Source organism: Hippocampus zosterae, chromosome 14 (assembly GCF_025434085.1).
Source record: "Hippocampus zosterae strain Florida chromosome 14, ASM2543408v3, whole genome shotgun sequence".
Taxonomy (NCBI): domain Eukaryota; kingdom Metazoa; phylum Chordata; class Actinopteri; order Syngnathiformes; family Syngnathidae; genus Hippocampus; species Hippocampus zosterae.
In genome coordinates, this window is record NC_067464.1 from 9,817,037 (window position 1) to 9,841,682 (window position 24,646).

Sequence of the window (24,646 nt, forward strand, 5' to 3'; positions counted from 1 at the left end):
CACCAAAACACATCATTTCATCGATGGAAAATCAGGTTTATTACTGTAATGTGAAACAAGAAAGGCAAAAGCTAAGAGAAATTTCACTCTATGTTATGCAAATTATCAATCTTTAAACAACTGATACTACGGAGCAGCAACACATACAAACAAAGGGAACACGATATTCCCAGGCATATAATTCTCTCTGCTTTGCGGAAATAATGAAAACAGCCAAATGTGGTGCCGGTTCCCATGAAGGAAAAAAAAAAATACGATAGAGGCAGGATGCGTACCATGAACCGCAATACAGCCGGGGTTGACGGTATCGATACATTGCTCACAGATACAGTGCAAACGAGGCAATCGTTCTCCATCCATCGACAGGTGGCAACACCTCTGGTTGTTCCAGCTACGACTCGAGACCCCTCATCGAAATGCGACGCCACTCTCCCGGCAATGGCTGCCACGTCGCCTTAAGTGTGTTTCATTATTCCTGAAGCAACACTGATGATGCTGAGGGAAAGGATTACACGTCAGGGTGAGTGATTGGCTTTGAACAGAGCTGCTGCACACACTTTGTATCAAGACTGCGCTCAAATTACACTTAGCTTGAAAACGGAGAGCGCCGAGGCCCAGGAGAGCTGCTGGCACATAAACCTACTGCGGGACACCTTCGCTTTCTCTCTCTTGCTGTTTCTCACACACACACACACACACACACACATACACACACACACACGCACGCACGCACGCACGCACGCGCACACACACACACACACAAACACGTGCGCCCACAGATAAATTTCCTTGATCTGAATTTCATGTGACCACTCCTTACGGTGTCCTCCTTGTTTTGGAGGCGTAGAACCTCCTTTATATTCTGTATTTATTGGTCCATTTGTTAAATTGGAGCCCCAGTCATGACAAACTAGTTACTGTTCAATAACCCCACAATCAGTGCTGTCAGCCATTAGGTAACGTCACTGGCAAATGACATCATTTCTGTATTATTTGCGTGTGTTGCGGAAGAACAGCCTTCCCAAGAGAATACAAGAAAAGACACACACACACACCTAGTACGCATTTATTAAAATGGGTTTTGTCCCGATTTAGCTAAAATGATTCTGTTGTATGAATGGCAATATATTGTATTGATACACAGGTAATTGTACATTCTGACATCCAATATTTAAATAGCATTTAATTCTTCTGCCAGACAGTCATTCTCAGGAGATGCCTGGAGAGGCTTCAGGAGTGGCTATTTGCTGATTTAAAGCACCTGTGCCCCCAGGTGAGCAGAGTGGCAAATGAAGTGGGCGTGGCTGACTAGCAGAGTGTGCGGTGGATAGCTGAATGCAAAAACAGTGGTATCGATATACTGCAGGGATACTGCAAGGCTCAAGATTTTCTTTTTCGTTGCGGAGCAGTTTTGTCTTCGAAGATTTCATTTGAGGAGCAACATTTTTCTTTTTTGCGATTTTTTTTTTGCAGGTTCATCCCAGGGACCTGAAACAAGGGGTGTGCTAAACGGTAAAAATAGTATTTATTTAATTCACATGTAGAGCAGCAAACTGCATTTTCTTGTCTAGGAACATTTTGAGTGTGAACATTTCAAACACAAATATAAATGTCGGTTTCAAAGTAGTATTTCAGAAGGGGTTGTATGGACTAAATCTAAAAGGGGGCGGGGGGACTTTACAGTACATCATGCGAATTTGAGGACATTTACTGTGCAGACGAGCTGAAGCCTATGCCAGTACGGTATACAAACAAACAGCTGATTCAAGATCATCTTTGCAGAAGCCAGATGACAATTCCAATCATTTAAATCAACAGTACTGGAGGTGGGAGACATCTAAAACAGGCTGGATGGCTACTTTTGCGCACCGGACTTGGACGCCCCTGATTTTGAATTTTCAATGTTCGTCGTCGGGAAATAGCTTTTTCAATCTATTTCTGAAATTGTATAGAGACGTTGTGGACACGCTGCGAAATGAATTGCATGATGTGCTTTCCAGGACCTGTTCCGCTGGCACTGCACATGAGCGGTCAATCCCACACCTCTGGCCCCGCCCACTGCTGCCTCCGGCCGATCAATAGGCTGTCAAAGTGCCTCGCAGGCGCAGCGACTGCAGACCGTCTGAGATTTCGCCCTCTCATTGTCCATCTTCACTGTTTTAAGAGCATTTATCAGGTTACGCGGCGGCTCTCCCCCGGCGCTAATGCGCATCTGAGCAGCTGCCCTGAAACACCTCGTGAGCGGACCTTTGTCTTGCTACGCTCAGGAACTTCCACCAGACAGACGGTGAACGGCGAGACAATGAATTTCACCAAGTCACACTATCCCACGTAATCCTATCGGTTCACGTCAAGAGCCAATCTGGACGCGACGATTAAAACAAATCAAATGATTCCAGTATTTATAGTAAGGAAACAAAGTGTGCTAGCGGCATTCGGGCCCCCACGTTTTATAACAATTAAGGCCTCAGGGAGACAAATGTACTAGTGGAGGCTGCAAAGACTCTCCAACCTTGTTGAGAAATGACTGCTTTTAGGCCAAAATAGTGCTTGTGCGCTCTTAAAGTGTATGTATAGAAGCGCCTGGCTAATAAACAATAACACACACACAGACACCCAACGGTAAACTGCACATGAAGGGTTTTGTTTCCTCCGTGAGGATTTATTTGCTGCTCGGTATCTTTATCTGTAGGATGAGGCTGTGAGGGAGCAGAAATATTTCCAACTATCTCCAGACAGTATCTACCTCCAACCATAGAGAATGCCGTAGTGGGATGTGGATATAGTTGTGTGTAAGTATGTGTGTGTTTTGAGGAGGGGGGTCTTCTCTCACTGTTTTATTGCCTCTGCCATGTATTTACACGTTCTTATGGGCTTTTCCAATTTAAACACTGCTTTGGAAATAATGAAGGGAGATAAGGAACACTGATAAGCGTGGAGACGTCCATCAAATGCAGGGGGAAAAAGCCACACAGGCTCATTGCGGCGTTATTACCGAGGACTGAGACGGCACTTTGAACTCCATTATTAGGCTATTGCTTCATCTGAGTGTGCAGATATCTGATATTTGGGGACATTGATGCCTGGGGTTTTTATGACTGTCTCAAGTGCAGTTGTACTCACGAGTACATCCGATCAGATTAGAGAACAAGGTGGCTTTTATTGCTGTCTTTCAACTCCATTTTTGCAACACGCCCGACATCTTTGCGAGAAATTTGTCGAGAAAGTTTGGGTGGCTGGAATCCTTATTTAGGTCAGTTTTAATCGGTCAAAAACACATAAATGCAATTACTGTTTAAAATATTGGTCATGACTTAAAATGGTTGCTTTGTATGTCTAGAGAGTATTTCTGATGGATGCGACCTTGATTCAAAAGCAGTGAGTTTCTTTTAAAAATAAGGATAGGAATTCAAATTTCGAACGGTAGTACGTGTGTACGTATAGCGATTTCAAAATTGAAAAATATGTGAACCCTGTGGAATTATTCATAAAACGTGATCAGAACTTCGTTGAAGTCACAAAGGTTTGAATAAACAATGTGAACTTCAAGAATAGTGACAATCACGAGTCAATGGTCAACCAACTGTCCAATCAATGTGACGAGAGTGGCGGAAAAGGTTCAAGACGCCCTGCCCTAAAACCACACACCAGTTCTTCTTATTTTGAACATTTGTTGTTGTTGTTGTAATTTTCAAGAAAGTTATCATGATATGATCCCATACCCGTCAACTCATTCGGTCTAGCCATAGTTCATACGGATTTTGTGGTGAATCTTACGTATATGGCCATATCGCACAAATCATACGGATTCTGAAAATTTACACAGTAATGCCACTAAGTAGAATGATGATTAGACATTAACCAGACATTGTATTATGGAGATCTACAATAAATATCATTGAAAAATTTGTGGGGGGTTTTTTCAGCTGTAATTTTGACATATAAAATGTTTTGGTATATTATAAGGATTTTTTGCTCTTTTATAAGGATTTCTTTGGTAGTTTATACAGGTTGGCTCTCTGAAAAGTTGACAGGTATGTGATCCATGTCTGCCGCAATAGAGTATACCATCAATAAAATGAACAATAGAATGAATGTCTTCAGCAAATGAAAATAGGTCCTCTGGAGGGGACCAGTCAGAGTCCTGATCTCAATCGGGATGGAATGAGATGCACACGAATGATTTGCACCAGACATCCCAAGAATATTGCTGAATGTGAAAGACTTTTGTAAAAAGAAATGGTCCGAATTTTTTTTCCTGATCATTGCGCTGGTCTGAACTGCAACTAGGGGTAACGTTTGGTTGAGGTTATTGCTGCCAAAGGAGGCTGAAACAGCGATTAATTCAAATGGTTCACATACTTTTTGCACTCTTGCGTTCAGTAAAAACATGCAAACGAATATTTATTTCCGTGGATTTAGTTAAACCCTTTCACGGGTCCCCTAACCTTATAACACTGTCCACTGCAGTAACCGCTGTCTCTGAAAGTGTTAAGAAACGTGCGTGTTGGCCAGCATTGTTTTCAGTTCCCAAAAAATCAAATAAAAATAATAATAATACAAAACACTTTTTAAAATCACCATTTTTGTTGTCTACCAGATTCATGACTCGGATACCTTCATGCCGGGGATTTTATCGGGGCCCAAAGGTGCTGGGAGGAAATGATCCGGCTCAACTCCGGAGGGAAGCCACAGATGGGCTTGACCTTTTGCGGCGTGTCAAGCAAAGGTTAGAAATCTCCACTGGCCTTAAAACAAATGCACTTGTTCGCCATAATGGAGGAGGCCTCTGCCTCTCGCGGTTAAGACCGGCCGCTTCGGCCCCGGGAGAATTCCCTCTCGAGGAATTCTCTCTGCGTGCGCGCAAAAACACGTACACACACACACACACACTCACACACACACTAGTAAAATTAGGTGTTTATTATTTTTGAAAGCTTTTTTTTTTTTTAATCATCACGCTTCATGATGAAATGTGGCTTGTTATTATGCTAGTAAGTGTTTTACGATATTGATATTTATATATGTGTGTAGGTATGACTTCGGTATCTGATCAGGCACCAAAAACTGCATGAGGGACATCACACATTATCCTTTTCCCAGATATACATCACAAGTCTCATAAATATTTGCAGGACGCTCTGTCGGGTCGGGTGCCAACAGACATATTGTGCATCACGCAACACACGTATACACGTGCGCCCGCCCTGCTCATAATTTACACATTGAAATTCACATCCACCTGATTTTGTATTTAAAATACGCCTCGTAAAGTGTGATTTATGGAAACGGACAGATCGCATGTGATTCCTGAATGAAATTTCATATCGATCAAATGCTTTAGTGTCCCTTCACTCTCCTGTGCGAGGCGAGAGCCTTGACCATGCAGGTAATTTACAGTGTTATGAGATGAGTGCAAAACATGCTGTAAATAAATAAGAGCCTCCCCATTTCATTTTAGGACAGGGGGGAGGTTAGAGACTCCCACAGCACCCCCTCCCCCCCCCCACACACACACAAACACACACACAGACATCGCCTCTCCTGCACATCGCTGCCCTTTTGAAAGTGCGGCATCCCTTGGCTGGGCGCATGTGTATATCATCCAGAGGAGGCGAGCACAAATGGGGCAGCAAGCGACACTATGCAGTCCATTTGCTAATTTCAATATGGTGTCCGTCTGTGTGGCTTTGGCCTTGGGCACAGGCGCAGCCCCACGCCAAGCACCCCCCCAACCCCACCCCCCGCCCCACTCTCGTCGTTCAACGCTCCCCCATTGGCAAGCCTGCGTGGTGTCCCTTTGACCTTGCTCTCAATCAGAAACGCACATGCACTCCTATCGACTACACGAGAAAGCATACGCAACTGTTTCTGTGCGCGGTGTTGGGGTGCAGCGGGAAATTCAGTCAGTCGCAGCCATCTAATTCACGTCTTGCCACATTTATTGGAATTCTTAGTGTTAAAGTGTCACTACCGTTATATGGACAGGCATCAGAAAGAGTTTTTGCCGTTTCCGCAGCGTGAGCTGAGCGAGATGAACAGCGTCAATGATTCCGAACAAAATAGATCCTCTGACTGCAGAGGATCCATTCTGTTTGGAATCCCACTAAGTGTGCCGCGTGTGTGCGTGTGGCTCCGCGGTTTGTTTACTAGGCTCCGGCAACAACGATATACACAGCAAATGTCACTTTGAATTGTCCTGATTTGTTCAATAACGCCGCACGCTCATGTGGCAATGATCATTCCCCAGCTGCACGTTGCAATCGCAAATCGAGTTTGCTTTCGAGAAGCATCAACCATCACAGGAAAAAGTGACTTCATTCCAATAAGGACCTAAACACAAGCAGAGGAACTGACCGACATATATATTTTTCGTTCCTAAGTATCGATTCCCTTCATTTCATAGCATATTTCTCTTGGCTGCAGTTTATTTATTTATTAGATTTATCAGATTTCAGCCTCTATGTGTTGCCATGTAAATCAAATCTGCTCAGCACCTTCAGAATCAGGAGTGATGTCTGATATCACTTGAACTTAAGTTTATTTGCAATGGGATCGTGTTGTGAACCAATCAGACTTCAGATTGATCCAGACAGGGCCAGAAAGCTGGTCCTCGAAGGTGTCAGCATTTTTCCATCCTCTCATTGGTCGGTGAGTGCAACCCAAGTTTGAAGAAAAAATTACACAAACATTAATTAATCATAATTTACTTGAAATGTTTTTATCATGGCATTAGATAAATACTGATTCTGAACTGCTCTGAATGATGTTCGATTGTGTTTTTGTACCTCAATGAAGGTTTTCAATAACTGCAACCAAGTCGTGTTGTTACGTCACCAAGCTTGACTCAAGGCCCAAGAACCAAATGCTCAGCTGCCACCGCTTTATTCCCTGTCATTGTTTTGACCTGACAACGCTGCTCAACAATTGTGCGGCTGTTTCTTTTTATTTATTTTTTTATTTTATTTTTTTTACTGGCCCATGAATTGCGATTCAAACATCTCCTATGAAATGTTTTACAGTTGTTGCACATTTTGCCTCTTTCCACCGCCATGCCTCTCACCTTCTGCCCATTCTCTTGCAAGTGTGTGTGTGTGTGTGTGTGTGTGTGTGTGTGTGTGTGTTTGTGTGTATGTGTGTTGTGGAGGTGTTGGAGCAGAAGCGGAGGGAATAACTCACAATCCTCCGTGCATTATTGTAATTAGATTTCCCAGGATAGCTCAATTAAGTCATCCTGCTCCGGGGACTTGCCCGTTTGCGGTTCTCTCTCAGAGCCTCTGATAAGTACAAGCAGAAAACACAAATGGACATTAAGATTTAAGAAATTCAAGGGTGTGAGACCTTCAAGGCGCAATGATTGTTTCTCCAACTGCGTTTTTCCTCTCTGCGGGGAGCAGAGAGGAAAAGAGAGATAACCCTCAAGGTAGATGCTGAGAAATGACGCTTTGTAAAGTAATGTACTGTAAAGTAAAGTATATTATAATGAGAAGAGCACCACCTACGGACCGCCTTTTAAACTGCAGCTCCACATAAAACCAAATCACACCCGAGTCAGAGCGAAGGGTTCTGCCCCTCTGGAGGCAGGGGCATCAGCATCTTGCTTAAGGGCACCACGGCAGCCAGCTGAAAGCAGACGAGTAGTTCTTTCTTTTTTTTTTTTCGTCCACAGCGTTACATTAGCCTTCTGTTCCAAAACGCTGCCCTTAACGTCCATTTTCGGTTCTATGGTTATCATCACATATTTTTCACTTTGCCGCAGGTGTCAAGGCCTGGGCACCATTTCATTTCATGTGACTTACTAACGCAATGAAATCATGCCGATGAGACTTCCCCATTTCAAGCCCCAAAATGCTTTCTCCTGAACATCATATTAATTTTATTCAACAGATGTTGTGCTGTTGGAAATGCAGTATGTGAGGTTGTTGACAGGGTGGACATTTATGCTGGGGTTCGCATTTAATGGGTACTTGGTGGACCGGTACTTGAATCAGTTGGCAAACTGACTTTGTCATGTTCGTTAAATATATTTTGCGATTCTATTTCTTTATTTTAGATCAGCTGATATTTCATGATGTGAATTACAAAACATACATGAAAGTATTCTCTCTCTCCTTCGCCGAAAGACAGAATACCGTTCGTAATGTCTAGTATGTGAGTAAACATTTCAGCACTTCTAATGCGACCTCCGAGTTTCATTTTTGGACTACATTCCCATTATGATTAAGACTGACTGAGATCCTGATAAGGACACCAAAGGTGCTTTTTAATCACACCGACCCAACTCGTGTGATTCTTGTCCAGGTTTCTTGCTAAACCCCGTACCAAAAATTCTAATTGTATTCATTTTTAATGAGAGTACTGTATTCATTAAATTTGCTACGGACCTTTTCACTCGCTATTCGTCAATTTGTTGTGTGCATGTGACAATATGAGGCGATGTGCTTTCAGTCAAAAGCTCTCAAAGAGAAATCCTAAGCGTAGCCCACGATAGAAATGAGCTTATTTCCATCGCAGACAAAAACACACTTGGACGCTCGGTCTCTTGAGAAATGGTTTGAACTCTGCGTTTTGTTGGACCTTTTGAGACTTATTTTATATTCCGAAAGCGGTCTGCCTTTTGGGCACTGGCTTGCACTCACGTTAGCGATGTAGCCAGCGTGATGGACACTGAGCATTAGCTAAGAGGCTGAAGTAAAGGGTCTGTCCCGAGCGCCGTGCGATTATTTATTTGTCTGAATAGCAACCGGCGTGAATATGTTTGGAGGAATTGCACGTCATGTGTGGTGACAAAAGGAGATTCAGCACTTTTGATGATATGTGGTTACATTACAGCTCTCAAGGCTGGCGCTGAGTTGAAATGCGCCAGTAACATTTCCTTTTATTTATATCCGTAGACCTTGGCTGAAATAAATGAGTTGAGACAAGCGCGAGGCCCCGACGTTACGAACAATTTCTTCCCGATGTCGGGAAACGACATTCAACTCTTTCACTGCCAGTGGCTGACAGGACGACGCGGCCGTGCGGCGGGAGGCCTCTTAAAAAAGATTCAATGTCGGCATCAATGTGAAAGTCATTGTGTCATTATCTTAAATCTTAACAATGCGGCCGGGATGAGAGCGCGAGAGCCGAGCATATCTGTCAGGGCGCTGCAGGTGATGTTATATTCTCTGTGTACAGTGAGCCTGAGATTAGTGCTCCCAACCGACGAAGTGGCTGCCTTTGCCACAATTTACTGCCACTTTTAATATTCTGTCATAGTTAAATTTTTTACCGCTCACTTTTATGGCCGTATCCTTATGTCCCGTGCTTATGAACTTTTCTATGCAAATCACTCACTTGAATCAAAAATAGACGTGGGTGATCAAGCAAGTGAGACATTTTGAAAATGGGCTCCCATCTTTCCTCCTCTGTACTTTCGCACGGCTTCTTTCTGTGTGGTCTGCCGGATGGATGCGGACAGCTGTCCTGGCAAAATAACCAAAGAAACGCTCTCAGAGATTTGGAATTCAATCTGACGTCAGCTCAAGAAGAAAAGTGGGCTTTGGACACATATTTTCTCATTGCATGTAAGCGGTCAAGTGTTTTCTGTGTGAGAACAAACAAATCCTTTGGCTCAGTGCAACCCCTCCGCCCCAGGCTGTCTAGTGCTGCCCGTGCAGTCACGGGGGACGACTTTCTGCGAGCTGCGCATTTGTGCACGCTTCACCTCGCCGTATTTTCACAGACTTTTTGTTTATACTTCCTCTGAAGCTTGACAGGCCGGTGGCGAGAGGCGAAGAGGATGAGTTGGAGATTTACGAGGGTGCGGAGCTGCCTCTCTCTTTGAGGACAATGTTTATGAATGCATTTAAATGTTGTCCTCAGACTTTGTCTGCCGCAGCCGTCTGGAGCGTCCCACGTCACAAAGACGAGCAAAGGGAGCCGTGCTTTTTAAACTGCTGCGTGGGTCACATAGCCAGCCAAGCGGCTGAGTGGGGGCCGGGGGGGCTGACCAGAGGCATGTTGGACTGGACTATTGTCCTGGTGCCATGGTGACTGAGGGCAATCAATATTACATTAGTATGATCGTACTATATGGATACAACCACCGCGGTGACCCCCTCTTCTTCCAATGGGCTTTTAATGAGAGTTATTTGATTGGGAAAGGCGCACCGAAGGAAGGGTGGGGGGCGGATTGACGCCTGATGTGCAGGAGCCTTCTAAAGTGTCCATGAATGGCCTTAATGAGGGCGCCAAATGGAGAAATAAAGAGGCAATGGGTACACTTTTCACATTAGTTTGACATACCGTCGCTGCCCCTAAAAGCCTTTGAGCGGGCATTGGTGGAGGTCGCGACCACGCTTGGGGTACTACTCCTCCTCCTTGGACCACTATTTGAAGGGATTGACCTTGAGAGGAAGGAGGCAGCAAAGAAGGCAGTGGGAAATTGGATATTGAGGTGAAATGTGCTTCCCACTGGATCTTTAACCTCCAGGGATGATATTTCTTCCTGTAATGAAATTGTTCTTCTCCGTGTGGTGTTGAAACAAACAAACAAACAAAAATCACACAATAAGAATGCAAAATCGTACCTGGTGGACTTTGTCACGCCAGTTCCAGGCCTCATTTCATTCCATTCATTTGGAGCACACGCAGCACTATTGGATCTCATACAGACACGCAAACAAACCCCCACGCCTCCCATCATTGCCCTGACCCTGATCTGTGTTGGACAAGTTCAACATCTTCCTCTTCCTCAAGTCCCAGTCAATAGGCGTCAATATGTTGGATTGGCCGCTCGACAGCGGCTCCAAGGAGAGTCGATGAGAGGCTGATAAGCAGCAAAAGGCTGATTTGTTTTCATAATGACGGCTTAAATGAGAGCGGGGCGGCCCTCTCGTTGACCCGACATCACCTTAAACAACGGGCGTTCATCAATAATGGGACAGACACACAAACTCGTGAGTGACACTTGGCGGCCTCGGAGCCACGGTTAGCTCGCAGTTGCACAAGATGAAACTTCAACCGTGCATCCGTTTTGTGGGAAAAAAATGGTGTGTTGAATTGATTCAAGTGTATCATGTCGAATGGTTGCATGAATTAAAATCATCTGAATCTAGATACATTTTTTAAGTCGACTGTACATTCACATAAAAATATCCCTGGATCCAAATTATTTTAGTTCATGCAACCACTTGACATGATAAAATTGAGTATATCCATCCATCCATCCCTTTTTTGAACCGCTTTATCCTAACAAGGGTGGTGGGGCGTGCTGGAGCCTATTTTTTAGTATTTTGGCAGCAGCTCTCAGAATTTGACACAATAACTGAAGTCTAAGGTTGAGGAGTTTGTTTTTTCTCGCCAAGGAAATGAATTGCACTCTTTCAGGATTTTTTTCCAATAAAAAAAAATGCATTTTTCATTGTGCATTGTGATGTGGATGATTTATTCCATTTGTACATTTTCTCAGGTGGTTGTGAAAAGTACAGCGATCCTAATTTAGTTGCTGTGGGTCTCAACAAAGAGCAAATGAGCCATCTTCCATTCAAGGTGCTGCTACACACGCAAGTGTGCAACCGCACACGGGTGAGTAGAGAGAATATTGTTCGTCTCCAAAGGCATTGATTGTGCGCCTCTGCGTGCGTTGTGTCTGCATGCAGCAGCCAATAATTTTCTTCAGAACCCCCCCCCTGAAAAAAAAGCCACACAAAAAATACACTGGTTAACATTTTTTGACTAAAAGTAAACTTTTCCAGATTCATTTTTTTCTGTTGATTCTGAATCCAAATGAATCATCATTTTGAAATCCAATCAAATTTCAAAATGATATGGTATAATACAAGAATGTAATCTATAATATAGTAACATGTTTAATAATCGTCGTTCTTTGTGTCTCTGTCCAAGTCCTTCCGTGTCATTTCTGTAGTTTTAGTGTTTGTTTCACGTCGACTTCTTTTATAAGATAAGATAAGATATCCTTTATTCGTCCCACACTGGGGAAATTTACAGCCTCCAGCAGCAAGAATGTATGTAGAAAGAAGAAAGGAGAAAGAGAAAAAAAAACAACACACATCTTTCAATTAAATACAATATGAACACAAATGGATAAATTGCAGTACTATTTACAATTTTCCTTCACATCATTTAATTATTATTATTATTATGATTGTTATTTTTTATTCATCAGCCTGACAGCAGGCTTATTTGTGCTACTGTGTTTTTTCATGCGCTCTTTTCTTTCGTAAAGCTTTATGTACTTAACTCTTATATTGAGCCTGCTTTGGGGTCCGGAATTCAGTTGGACGGATCGTAAGACTTTTTTTTTTTTTGTTCAATGAATGGAAAGGCATCACCCCCTCAAAGTCACTTCACATTTTCTCATTGTCATTGTTACCTAATTGACTCCTGCTCACAATGTTAATTTTACTATATGGAGATGTATACGTGTGAATGACCGGAGTATAAAACGTGATATATTGACACACGTGGCGGACGAGGATAAGAGTGGACTTTTCATTGCATCATTTCCCCCGTTAACATAAAGATTGTTGCTCCATGTCTTTGACCACTTTATAGTATGAAAGCAAACAATAGCCTTTTACTAGAGAGCCCTCCTCCCTCCCCTATGACAGGCTTTTATGGCATGACAGTTGCACTATACCTCCGCAATTACTTTTCAATTAGCACGCCGAACATTTCCAACACTGCGGCGCAATTATTTTATAGCTCAGTGTCTTAGCCCATTAATGGCGCTACCAACAGGACGGGAAGTGATAAACCATCTGGCTGTGGTCCCAAAGAGATAGAGCACACTTAATGGAGTGAAAAAGTAAAAGCAATTAATGTCACATTAATATAATGATAATAATGCCTGCACGTACAGCTCCGGCAGGCAGAGCAAGGCCCTGGCACACGCTGTTAAACTGGAGAGAAGCTGCCTAGACGCCACAAGCACAGGCGGGCACTGTGGAGGATTCACTGCTCTTCCAGCACACTTGAGCCAAGTGCTTGCAATTAGTTCGTTGTCGTCATGTATCGAGTGTGTGTCTAGAATCACTTTTAAAGTAGGAGGTGAATGTAAATATGCTTCTAATCTTGATTTACAAGAATGCATGACATTACCAAAGCCAATGAGTTTTGAATACAATATTCCAGCAGGATAATACAGTGGTAGCTCTGTTTACGAACGTCTCTTCATACAAAAATTTCAAGTTACGAAATGCCTCAACAGGAAAGTATTGCCTCTTGTTACAAAATAAATTTCAAGATGTGAAAGGGAAAAATACAGTATGGGCTCTTACATTAGCATTGGCTAAAACTGAGCCTCTTCCTGGCATCCCATTGGCTAAGAGGGCCCTCTACCGGAATGTGTCTGTGTGTGTAGATAAGAAAATAGATAGATATGTGTTATAATGTTATAATCTAATTGTAACATGTATTTTGTGCATATTTTGATGCATTTTTATGCTTTGGGAAACATTTATGTCAGAATTTTGGGGGGCCTTGGAACGGATTAGGGCATTTACATGGAAAACACGTCTCTACGTCCAAAATTTTTTAGTTAAGAAATTTCTCCCAGAGCCAATTAATTTCCTAAGAAGAGGCACCACTGAATATATGATTGTATTTTTTTTAAACATTTTTTTGTCATATTTTGTGTTGGCTCATCGGGTGAGAGGAATCACACAGCCACCCTCTGAAGAAACTTAAGTTCCGTGCCCACTAAAGTGTGCCATTCGATGGTCATCCTTTTAAGGCATTGGATTCCAGGAATCGTGTTCTTTTGTCAAGTAACACCTGCAACACTTTCTCAAAATGCTGATTCGTTAGCTTGCACTGGAAGATACAATTATGCCCTCGTGATAAAATGGCAGCCTTTTTTGGAGTCTGATGATGTTGCACACACATTTGGCCCATCGCTTTGCTTTATGAGGGCTGCGTTTGCTGAATTAGTGACCTTTGGTTCCCTTTTCAAACGCCAACTGAAAATTTTCACAAGGGTTAATCCATCTAGAGATTGTGAAAATGGGTGTCATGTGACCTAATGCCAAATACTATTTTTTTCTGCTTGTTTGCTATTTTAACCCTTTCAGGGACGTAGGTTACTACATTGGACAGTTTATCATGCTATCGGGTTACAGGTTACCATTATTGGTGCATGAAAGGGGTAAGGTAGTAACTTATTCCTGCCGTGACCACTGCGAAATACGGCGTACACACACTGATAATGAGCCCTAAGTAGAGCATTTGGGGATAGTATGTGAGTTGCGTGCTTGAGGGTTCTCTGGTGTACAACCTTTTTTTCTTGTTGTGTGGTATCTCGAACATTCTAAGAATTGGTCAAGCTTTTTAAAAATGCTCTGCGCCTATAAGTCACTTTAGATGCTTCCCTGTTGAAATTGCGCATAGATAAACTCCATTTAGTCAGAGATTTAGCTGTTGGATTAGGGTGCCAGCGATTGTACATTGTAATGGGTCGTGTTATTTTACAGAGCCAATTATTGTTTTCTGACAGTCAGCGATAGATTATACATTATTTTGCTTTTAGTCAGCAAGTCTCGTCTGGCATGCAAAAGACAGGAGCACTTGAAAGGCGGCGCATTCTGAAGGGAGATGAGGCCCAAGAACTGGCGAATGCTCTTTTAGCATTGCAACTACATCCCACATTTCAACAAATTGAAGACTCCTACTGTGAATTGTTTAATTTGTTCCGTGTACGAATAAGTGCGCACGGGCGTGTGCGTGCTGGTCCCTGTCTTAGGAGTAGCCCCCCCCCCCCCCCCCGGCCCCCCCGTCCTATCTCTCCTGACCCCTCTGTGTTCTCGCCGCCCTGCTCTGTTTGTGTTAATTCCTCTACATCTCCAGGGTGGCTTACATTAGAATATCTTAACCACTGGGCTGCATTAGCATAGCGTGATGGATGCCGCTGAATCTCCATGCCAGATAATGTCCACATTTTGCATTTTAAACTAAGCTACGCAATGGACGTGCTATCCATTTTCACGAGGGAAAATGAGGTCCTGGCGGGAGAGCGCTTGGCACTCTGTCATCCCCATGCTAAACTCCTTGCCTGCGTTTTGTGACACCTCTGGGGCACCATACAGAGACAGGTTGAGGGTCATTGCCTAGAACTGGTCAGCTGTGATGTCACATAAACACTGAGCAAACGTGGGTGTCAGCTCGCGCCTGCTTGTTTGTTCAAAGCTCTCCAAAGTTGCCGATGGAGTGCTTGTTTGGCCTCCTCCTGCAATATTCATGCGTTTCACAACGTCCACCTGTCCGCGCCGCTCCGCGCAGTACACACCGCGCTCCTCACCGAGTTACGTTCAAGCGAAGCGTGATAAATCATGCATAATTTCCATTTTAATCCGTACCGTTGAGCAGATGACTTGTGTGCAGCAGGCGCTGCCGCGACCGCGGGTTGATTTCCGTCGCACGCCTGACACAGTCGTCAGCAGTTGATCAATAGGAATAAATCAGGGGGGGAGCTTTTATGTGACACAGCATAGTTGTACATTTATAAGCCTCTTTATGAGATGGCATCTTCACACTTGAGCTCATGTCAGACACTGACACACGCGCACAACAGGTGCACAAGAGACCCAATGTAACGACTGTATCTAAATATCTTTCTTATAATCAATAAGAATAACACTGCTACTATTAATAATAGTTATTATTATTATAATAATAATAATATTTTGTTGTTTATATGTGGGGCGGCCCGGGTAGTCGACTGGTTATAAAGCTTTCGGTTCCGGCTCCGGCCTTCTTGTGTGGAGTTTGCATGTTCTCGTGCCCGCGTGGGTTTTCTCCAGTTTCCTCCCACATTCCAAAAACATGCACGGCAGCGTATCCTATTCTGCTAACATCTGGTTTCAAAGTGCATACCGATGCCATAGCAATGCCGGTTTTATGAAGCCGTGCAGATTTGGTTTGAGTACATGATCATTACCCATATCAGGTGAATGATACACACAAAGATAAGTCGTCTCCTTGTTTTCTCTTCACACAAGCATGAAAGGCATGGCTGTGAAGCCGAGTCATTCTGTAACGTTCTGCTAATTAGCTTTGAGGAATTATGCTTCTTTTATGTGGCAATATAAGCTCGGCGTCCCCCCCCCTCCCCCCCAATCCCCACCCCACTTATTCCCATATAGGATCTTGCTGCGCTTCATTGATCATGATTGCATACAAAGGCCTGCCTTTTCTGTTTATTTTCAAATTAAATATTAGCTCTAAGCACTTTTTTTCTGTCGGGAGGGTTGGAGTAATTACACCGTTACACCTCCCCACCAATTGACCGCTCCAGAATGTGATCAAGTGAGACTTTAATTAGATGCTTGGACATTAGTGTGAATGTGTGTGTGTGTGTGTGTGTGTGTGTGTGTGTGTGTGTGTGTGTGTGTGTGTGTGTGTGTGTGTGTGTGTGTGTGCGTGTGTGTGTGTGTGTGTGCGTGTGTGTGTGTGTGTGTGTGTGTGTGTGTGTGTGTGTGTGTTTCAGGTTTGGAAAAGCAGGCAGGATGCTTTCAACAGCAGGCACATTGACTGAGCTCCAATTACATCCGCCTTTAAGTAGCAAATTGATTGGGTAAGGGGAGGCTGCCTTTACGAGCTAAGTGTTTCTGAATAGAGCTGCGGCACGTACCTCCGCTTCTGTCCTTTCTGCCGCCCCATAAAGACAGCGCCCGTAGAATGGAGTGTCGAGTGTGAAAAGCAGGAGGGATAATGTAACGACAGGCATGTGGACCGAGTGTATTGTGGCAAAGACGGGATGTCTCAACAGAGAGTGGCGGTGAGGGTTATGGGGTGCTTGGTGGAGGTGCGCGGCAAGGAATGCCGCTGTGTTCTCCTTCTATTTGTCCACAGATGATGGATAGCAACAGTGGGGAGAACAAAAGTGTGCATTTCTCATGCTGTCACCACCAAGAAAAAGCGACATAACGGGATGTGGGCACAATGCGCAGTGCAGCACTTCAGAGAGATGCCAGGCCATCATGCCACATCCGCGTCTAGTCAAAGACTCCATCCATCACCTTGGAGCGACCCCTTAGCCCCTGACTTCCCAGTCCAACTCATCTGGGATGTCATGTGATTATTTTATGGCCATTGTTGTTGTTATTCCTCTTGGAAGTTGGTATGCACTCGGGTATTGAAATCGGAAATTTTATTTTATTTTTTAGAACATGCTAAAGGGGGGCATTCGTGGAAATTCATAGTGAATTTTCCAAACACCCTATGACTAACTGGCATTCAGTCCAAGGTGGACCCCAGGATAGGCTCCAGCTCACTTGTGACCTCGAAAAAAAAAATTGTACAGTGAACCCCCATTATTCGTGGCAGATAGGGACAGAGCCCTGCCATGAATAGAGAAAAATTGCCATGAATGGACGCCCCCTCTTTTTATCCGTCTATAAATGCCACAAGATGGTCAAGTCAAGTCAACAGTATTTATAGAGCACTTTCAAACAGCCATCGCTGCATACAAAGTGCTGGACATGGAGCAATTTAACATGCAAAATAAACAGTAAGACAAATCGGTAATAAAGGCGGTAGAAAGCACCAAACAGTAAAACCAAGAACAAATCTAAGTCATGCTGAGTCGAATGCCAAAGAATACAAGTGAGTTTTGAGGAAGGCTTTGAAGATGGGCAGCGAGGAGGCTGGCCGAATGTTCAGTGGGAGGTCATTCCAGAGAGAGGGACCAGCAACAGAAAAGGTTCGATCCCCTCTGAGCCTCAGTTTAGTTCTTGGTACTTCTAATAATGTCTGGTCCACAGACCTGAGGCGCCGGGCAGGTGTGTAGGGGCGGTTGAGCTCAGAGAGGTAAGGTGGTGCGAGATTATTCAGAGATTTGAAAACAAAGAGGAGGAGCTTCAAAATAACTCTAAAATGAATGGGGAGCCAGTGAAGGGATGCCAGAGTAGGAGTTATGTGCTCCCTCTTACGAGTACCAGTCAAGAGGCGAGCAGCAGCATTCTGGACCAGCTGAAGGCGCTTAATGGAGGACTGGTTGACTCCAAAGTAAAGGGCATTGCAGTAATCGAGCCGGGATGTGACAAAGACATTAATTACTGTCTCAAAGTGTTCATGTGAGAGGAGAGGTTTTATTTTGGCCAGCTGTCTAAGGTGAAAGAAGCTGGATTTAACAACGGCACCAATTTGCCGATCGAGTTTGAAATCACTGTCCAGTTTAAGGCCCAAGTTAGAGACTGTTGACTTAGATAAGGAGACAGGGGGCCCAAGTCTACAGGATGGAATGTACAAGGGCCACTGGGACCAAACAATATCACCTCTGTCTTCTTTTCGTTGAATTTCAAGAAATTTTGTACCATCCAGGTTTTGATTTCTTCCAGACAGGATAGGAGTGGCCTTAATGAGAAGGCATCTTTCTTGCTCAGTGGGACATAGATCTGGCAGTCATCTGCATAGCAGTGGAAGGGAATACCATGTTTCCTTAAGATGGAACCCAATGGGAGCAGATACAGCGAGAGCAGCAGAGGCCCCAGAATTGAGCCCTGTGGAACACCACACGACAGGGGAGCAGTGCGTGACTCAGAGCAGCCAAGGCTGACACAAAAGGTTGTGTCAGCTAGATAGGACCTAAACCACTCAAGAGCACTGCCGCCAATGCCCACCAAGTGCTGCAAACGAGTCAGCAGAATATTGTGATCCACTGTATCAAATGCTGCAGTTAAGTCCAATAAAACTAGCCACACGTGGTCTCCAGTCATTTGCCAGGAGGATGTCATTAGAAACGCGTAACAGGGCTGGCTCTGTGCTATGCATCATCATGAACCCTAACTGGAAGACCTCCAAGATGTTATGTTCATCCAAGAAAAGTTTCAACTGCATGTGCACCACTTTTTCCAGAATTTTGGAAATGAAAGGCACAAAGGCAGGAAATGGTATATGGTACATATGCCTCAATGAATCAACACAAATAACTTCAAATTGTTTCCCGAGACCCCAAAATGCCACCCTTTCTCCTTAGCACAAAAACAGCAAATAGGTAAGCTTTTCAGCATATAAGGGCGTAAGGGGCCCCCGCAAAAACACCTTCTAGAAAATTGATGGATGGATTCATGAGAGCATTGATATACTGTATACTGGACTTTGTTACATTGTGGAGGCAACATGCCCACCACCGCCTAAAGGGCACATTTATATGGTCTCCCGATATTATTATGATATGCTGAAATACCACTGTTTGATCCCTCAGTGAATTTTTGTCTGAAGATTCTTTATTTGTGGATGTGTGTTTGCAGTTGGCCTCATGCTCTCTGTTGGCTGTAGTCTACAATGAGGAGTGCTGTGCTTGCAGGAGTTGCGGCCGTGTCAAGAGGTAAAAGATCAGCTCTATCTAACAGAGAAAAGGCTGTGCTCCTGTCAGGAACAGCAACGGGAAGCCTCCTAGAAAACAAGACACACGGAGGAAGGACAGTGTTTCCTGTCTGGGCCCTGAATAGCTGGACAGCATGTTTGTGTCATGTTCAGGATGACAATATTGTGGTTTGGTGATGTGAATGTGAAAATGTGTGGATGAGGGGAACTTTGAGGGGCGGGGGTGCATTCTTCAAATTAAAAGTTGTCGCCTATTAGTCTGTGTTTGGTAGCTGAGCACGCGCCCATGCCTAGCAGGGCTGCTAATAGGAAAAGATGTGTGGAAGTGTATGATTTATGGTTGCACGCAGGCAGGGGTGGAATAATTTGGTGCAGAACGGGTACTTACTGAACGGCAACATCTCAGCTACTTATCCGTACTTTCTGGTGATAAATTAGCTCATGCTTAAAGTAGCCGTGGACCCATTTTTCATTTTGATTACTACACTTGATATCTCTTTCTTTTTTACTCTCTCTTTGTCAGCCGTGGTTCTTGGCATTTCTGTGTATGGTTTGGTGGATGGTGCTTGCATGTGTTCTGTCCAGCGAGTGGTCTGTCACTCCTCAGTGACTGGACACTGTCGCACCTTCCTCCGCTGCGTGTCAAAATACAGCAACTATGCTAATATCGAAAGAGACCCAGCATGGCTGCAGTGATACGGCTCTTCTCGTTGACCGTGAGCTGTCCTGCTGCCAAATGCGTGGCGGGCTCCTGTCAATCAGTGGACGACCCTTGCTGAGACCTTCCCCTGCTCAGACAAGGTTCTCATTGATCCCCCATCAGCCCTCTGACAGGCAGCGACCTCAGTGGGGAAAATAAGCAGGTGAAATATTAAGTTATAAGTCCACTTCCAATCAATGAATAGCCCCAGAAGCAACATTGGGATGGGACCCGGTCCCCATGACAGAGGCCCGACTAGCCAGGGGGTAATGCGATTGAGGTCTATGGATCACCCCAAAGACCTGCAGGCAAAGTTCAATCCAAGCCTTCATCAGCGAGGCCTTCACACAGGAACATCTGCCAAATCCTGCAATGCTAGCTGGCATCCTCTGCTATTATCCTTCGCTTGGCAGTGCCACCAATGCCCACAGCCAGACCCAACTGGACACTCTACAGACAGCATTAATAAAACATATGAGAGCTGTAATGAGAAAAAGAGCTGCAGGGCCAGCGGAGTCAATCCACTTCCACTTGTGAAGGGAACTGTGGTGAGATTTAAAAAAAAAAACGGTATTAGCAAAGTAGTTTTAATAATTCACACATTAAAAAAAAAGCACCAAAAATGTTCATTGTATAAATAACAAAAAAAAATTCCCTGGCCTGTGTAAAATTTTCAGAAAGTTAAAAACACAACCTACTATACCACTGTATTATAGTTTTATCATGATGGTGCTACTTGAGAAACACTGCCCGGGGCAACTGCCTGGGTTGCCGGCCCTGTTTCAGCGTCTCCGGTTGTAAGCAAAGGCTCCCGATCCAACAGCTCCCCCTTTAGTTGTGGACAGGAGTAGCTGCGTGTCATCGATCACATTTCATGTGTCTCAAGTCCATTGTCCCACATTGACACGTTGGATCGGCGAGTCTTAGCCCCCCCCCTTGAGGGTCGTCCAGCTTGGCAGGTGTCAGTGGTTATCTTGGCCTGTCTTCTGTGTATAGGTGATGGTGAGCCCCCATTGGCGCCACCTATTTGTGAGATCCGCTCCTCCTTCCCCCTCTTCACTCAAGCTATCCTCCGCGCTTGTGTTGCAGAGTGGCAGCTATCTTCCAACTGTGAGACACGTACCCCAGCAACCCACAGCTGATAAAATGTTAATGTAATTAACAGATAATGGCTGTTGTTTTTAGCTGTCAATACTTAGACTGAGAAGGGATAAAAGGTTGGCGCTGCACAAAGTCACATTCAGATATCTGCCAGTGTCTGTAAAATTCAATTATTTCTGCTTCTCCTGTCTTCAATTGTGAAGTTCCGAGTTGAGGCCTGGGACCCCCCCCCCCCCAGCCCCCCACGCCACCTTCCCATCTGATGGTCGTCATAGTGCTATTGGCATCATTACCTCTGTTCTGATGTTTGGTCGGTATGTGGAGTTGCCACCCTGCCCTTCAGCCATGTCGTCCTGCACTCTGCTTTCAGAACATAAATCATGTGACTGAGGCAAGCAGCCACAAAGGCTCCTCTCACCTCGGACAGCGTGTCGGACATGGCCGGCCAGCCAGTCGGCCGTAAGACAAATGTATTTATGTATTTATTTGTAACCAAAAACATGCCTCCTATCAGGACACGGCCAGCGTTGCTTTGGACATTGGCTACCTGCCTATTCTGGTATTTTAATAAGTATCAAGACCAAACAAGATTAGGCACTTCCAGTTTACGAAATGTCAGTGAAGGCAGCGCTATCACTCATAATAAATGGGCTTATGCAAACTGGGGTTTTTTGCCCATGCGTAAGAGCTTGTTTGGTGTGCACCACAGTGATGCTGTATGCTGATATGCAATTATTCTAAAGAGTATCAAAAGTTCAGGTGTGAATGTCCCATCTCGCTGTCGCAGTGGGGGATGCTTTGGCCTGCTACAGATTACCGCAGGAATATTCCATGAATAAAACTTGATGATAAGGGAGAGCCAGCGAGTATGATAAAATACATTGCATAAGGAATGGTTCTTTGTTTATACATATTTTGTTTTTGCTCCGGCCGGCTCTAAAGTAGATAGTACACGTGATGGTTCTATGAAGCCTCAACCTTTCCTAGATTTACTCCCAACAATGTCAAAACGGTAAGTTTGATCGGGGAACCTCAAGTGCTCGTGCTGCTGATCCCTAATTAGGCCAGTTTGTTTGTGCTAATGACACCTAATTATCATTTGTGTAACACAATTGCTCTCATTGCCATAATGAGTAAAACTCCTTCAATTGTTGAGGCGTTTACAAGCAGGCTTCTGCAGTTGTTAGCAAAGTGTTCATGCAATCCCATCTAATTGAAGTGTTCATTAAGTCGGAATTCTGTTTTGAGAAACAAAGACACTTAGAGGTGGGAGTTAAAATGATGGAGAAAAAAAACATCATCAAACTAAGACATTTACCGTGTGGAGTATGCGTGACCCCACCTTTTCTCTCGTAGTGACGTCCTCTGAAAACAAAGAAGTTGACATTTTCACTAGCTTGAGGCTCCTCACGTTAACTTTATTTTTTATTTTATTATTTTGTCATTTTCTTTACATGATGAGGTTATGAGGGCCGCTGACCCTTTTTTGCCCAGCAATTCCAAAAAACATTTATGGCATCAATCTGACATCTAGATTTAACTCTTTTAGTGTCATTTATTCTTTCTCCATATTTCTACGGGTTTCATACACTGTTATTTGTCTTCAAAATAATTTATGACTATTTGATCTATTTTTTAATTACAATGTTATTTTATATTTGTTTTTTATTATGAGTTAACATTTTGTAACTACTGGTAATTGTTTGGGAATTTGGCAGCATGTAATGTGCCTTTTTGGGTGTTCTGGTAGACCGATTTTCTAATATACGCCCCTGGCATACATGACGGTTTGGTGAAAGAAAGTAGACAAGACCTGAGACCAACAAAAAGCAGGTCTAAGTTGTGGTGTAGGTGGTGTTACACGATGTTGGTGGATTTGATCCAGGCTTAGACAGATTTTCAGCTCTGTGGATATATATGTTGTGAATGGATATCTCCTTGCAGTTCCTTTAAAATGTACTTTGCACACATATTATGGACTCCATTTAGACTGTACAGGTCTAGCAAATGTTGTAGTCGAGTGAGTGAGTAGATACAACTTGTACACATACACACACATGGTACACGACAAAAACAAAATGCTCTGGGAAAAAGTCTCCCGACTAAATTCCTTTTTGTGGGCTTTCGCTTCCTCTGAGCTATGATCCATTTGTCTGTGTGCGTCTTCACATCCCTTTCTCCCCCTCTCAGTCTCATTTCATACCCCAGTCATTACATCTCTCCCCCTTCTCCCATCCTGCTACTGAACAGGACCCAATGGCCCTGGTTAATCTGCCGTATTTGACTTAATGAGAGGTCATTCACATATCTGATCACAATGGCTGTGGATATCAGTGATAGATGGCCACTTGGCAGAAACAGTCTGGCGCTAAGAGGAAAGGAGCACATCTGTGAAGGCTTAATTAAATATTCCTCCCTCTGCAATGTGTATCTCAAGTGTGTTGTTTTACGCTATGTGAAATCCCTTTTTGGAGCTCTGTAAATTCACAGCAATAGCATCTCTTCATCGATACGTGGTGAAGTCAAGTCTCTGACTGTAAGTCACGTAGCCGTGCGGCTCTTTAGATTCTCCCTGCAACTCTGTAAGAGAGGGATAAGGTGAGTGTTGTGACTGAACCGCGTGTGTACGCTTCATACACAATAGGTCATTCAATAACAAGGCACACGTCAAGAAAAAGAGACCTACTGTAGCAAAAATGGCCCGCTCACTCGCGTGCACACAAAAGTGTTGCGCTGTTGGAGATTATGAATTGATTTCTTCTTTCGTCTTCCTCTCTGAATGCAGTAATGTCTCAACTTGACCTTTTAAGGCGGCCTCCTATCTGCTCAATGGACTTCTGAGTGTTTGACCCTGGCCTTTTCAGCACCTCGGGTGTCCTCCATCTGCAGGCTTGGTGGACGTCAGCACAATGTTGCCCGAACGGTAATTAGTGTATTTGTCTAATTGTTAAATATTCCAAAGTGCGTGATCATTTCATATGTGATCATATACTGTGATCCACATCCTCCATGTGATGAAGACTACTTGTACAGTCGGCGATTTAAGGCAGAATAATTACCATATAGAATCATAGCGGCCTTTTTTGCTCAAGGGTCACGCTTCAGATGGGTCATTGGTCATTCCTGGATGAAGTTGAAAAAAAAAAGGGGCAAAATATGTGAGCAAAAATGTTTGCAAAATATTTTAATAATAAATGAATTTAAATGAAAAATTTTAATTTGTCATTAATATTTTATTATTAAAATGTAGTCAGAGTATTAATTAAATTATTAATCAAAGTAATTATTAATTTCCCAATGGGGGACACAAATTGGTTAGCACAGCCACCTCGCAGTGCAGAGGTCATGGGGTCCAATCCGGGCATTGGCCCTCCTGTATGGAGTTTCTTTGGTCTCCCTGTGCCTGCGTGGGTTTTCTCCGGGTACTCCGGTTTACACACACATTGCAAAATATGCAGGGTAGTTTGATTGAAGACTATAAATCAGTTGTGCGTCATACACTATAAATCTGCTTGCGTT

The 24,646-nt window shown here is 43.9% G+C and overlaps 2 long non-coding RNA genes across 2 annotated transcripts in view; both read left to right on the forward strand.

The window, feature by feature from the left end:
• Positions 1-24,646, forward strand: part of LOC127614931 (uncharacterized) — a 276,974-nt gene that overhangs the window by 93,689 nt on the left and 158,639 nt on the right. The window lies entirely within an intron of this gene.
• On the forward strand, positions 4,619-24,319 carry LOC127614934 (uncharacterized). The gene is made up of 3 exons (XR_007966753.1): positions 4,619-4,729; positions 11,453-11,568; positions 23,913-24,319. It is a non-coding gene; the product is annotated as an uncharacterized LOC127614934 (long non-coding RNA).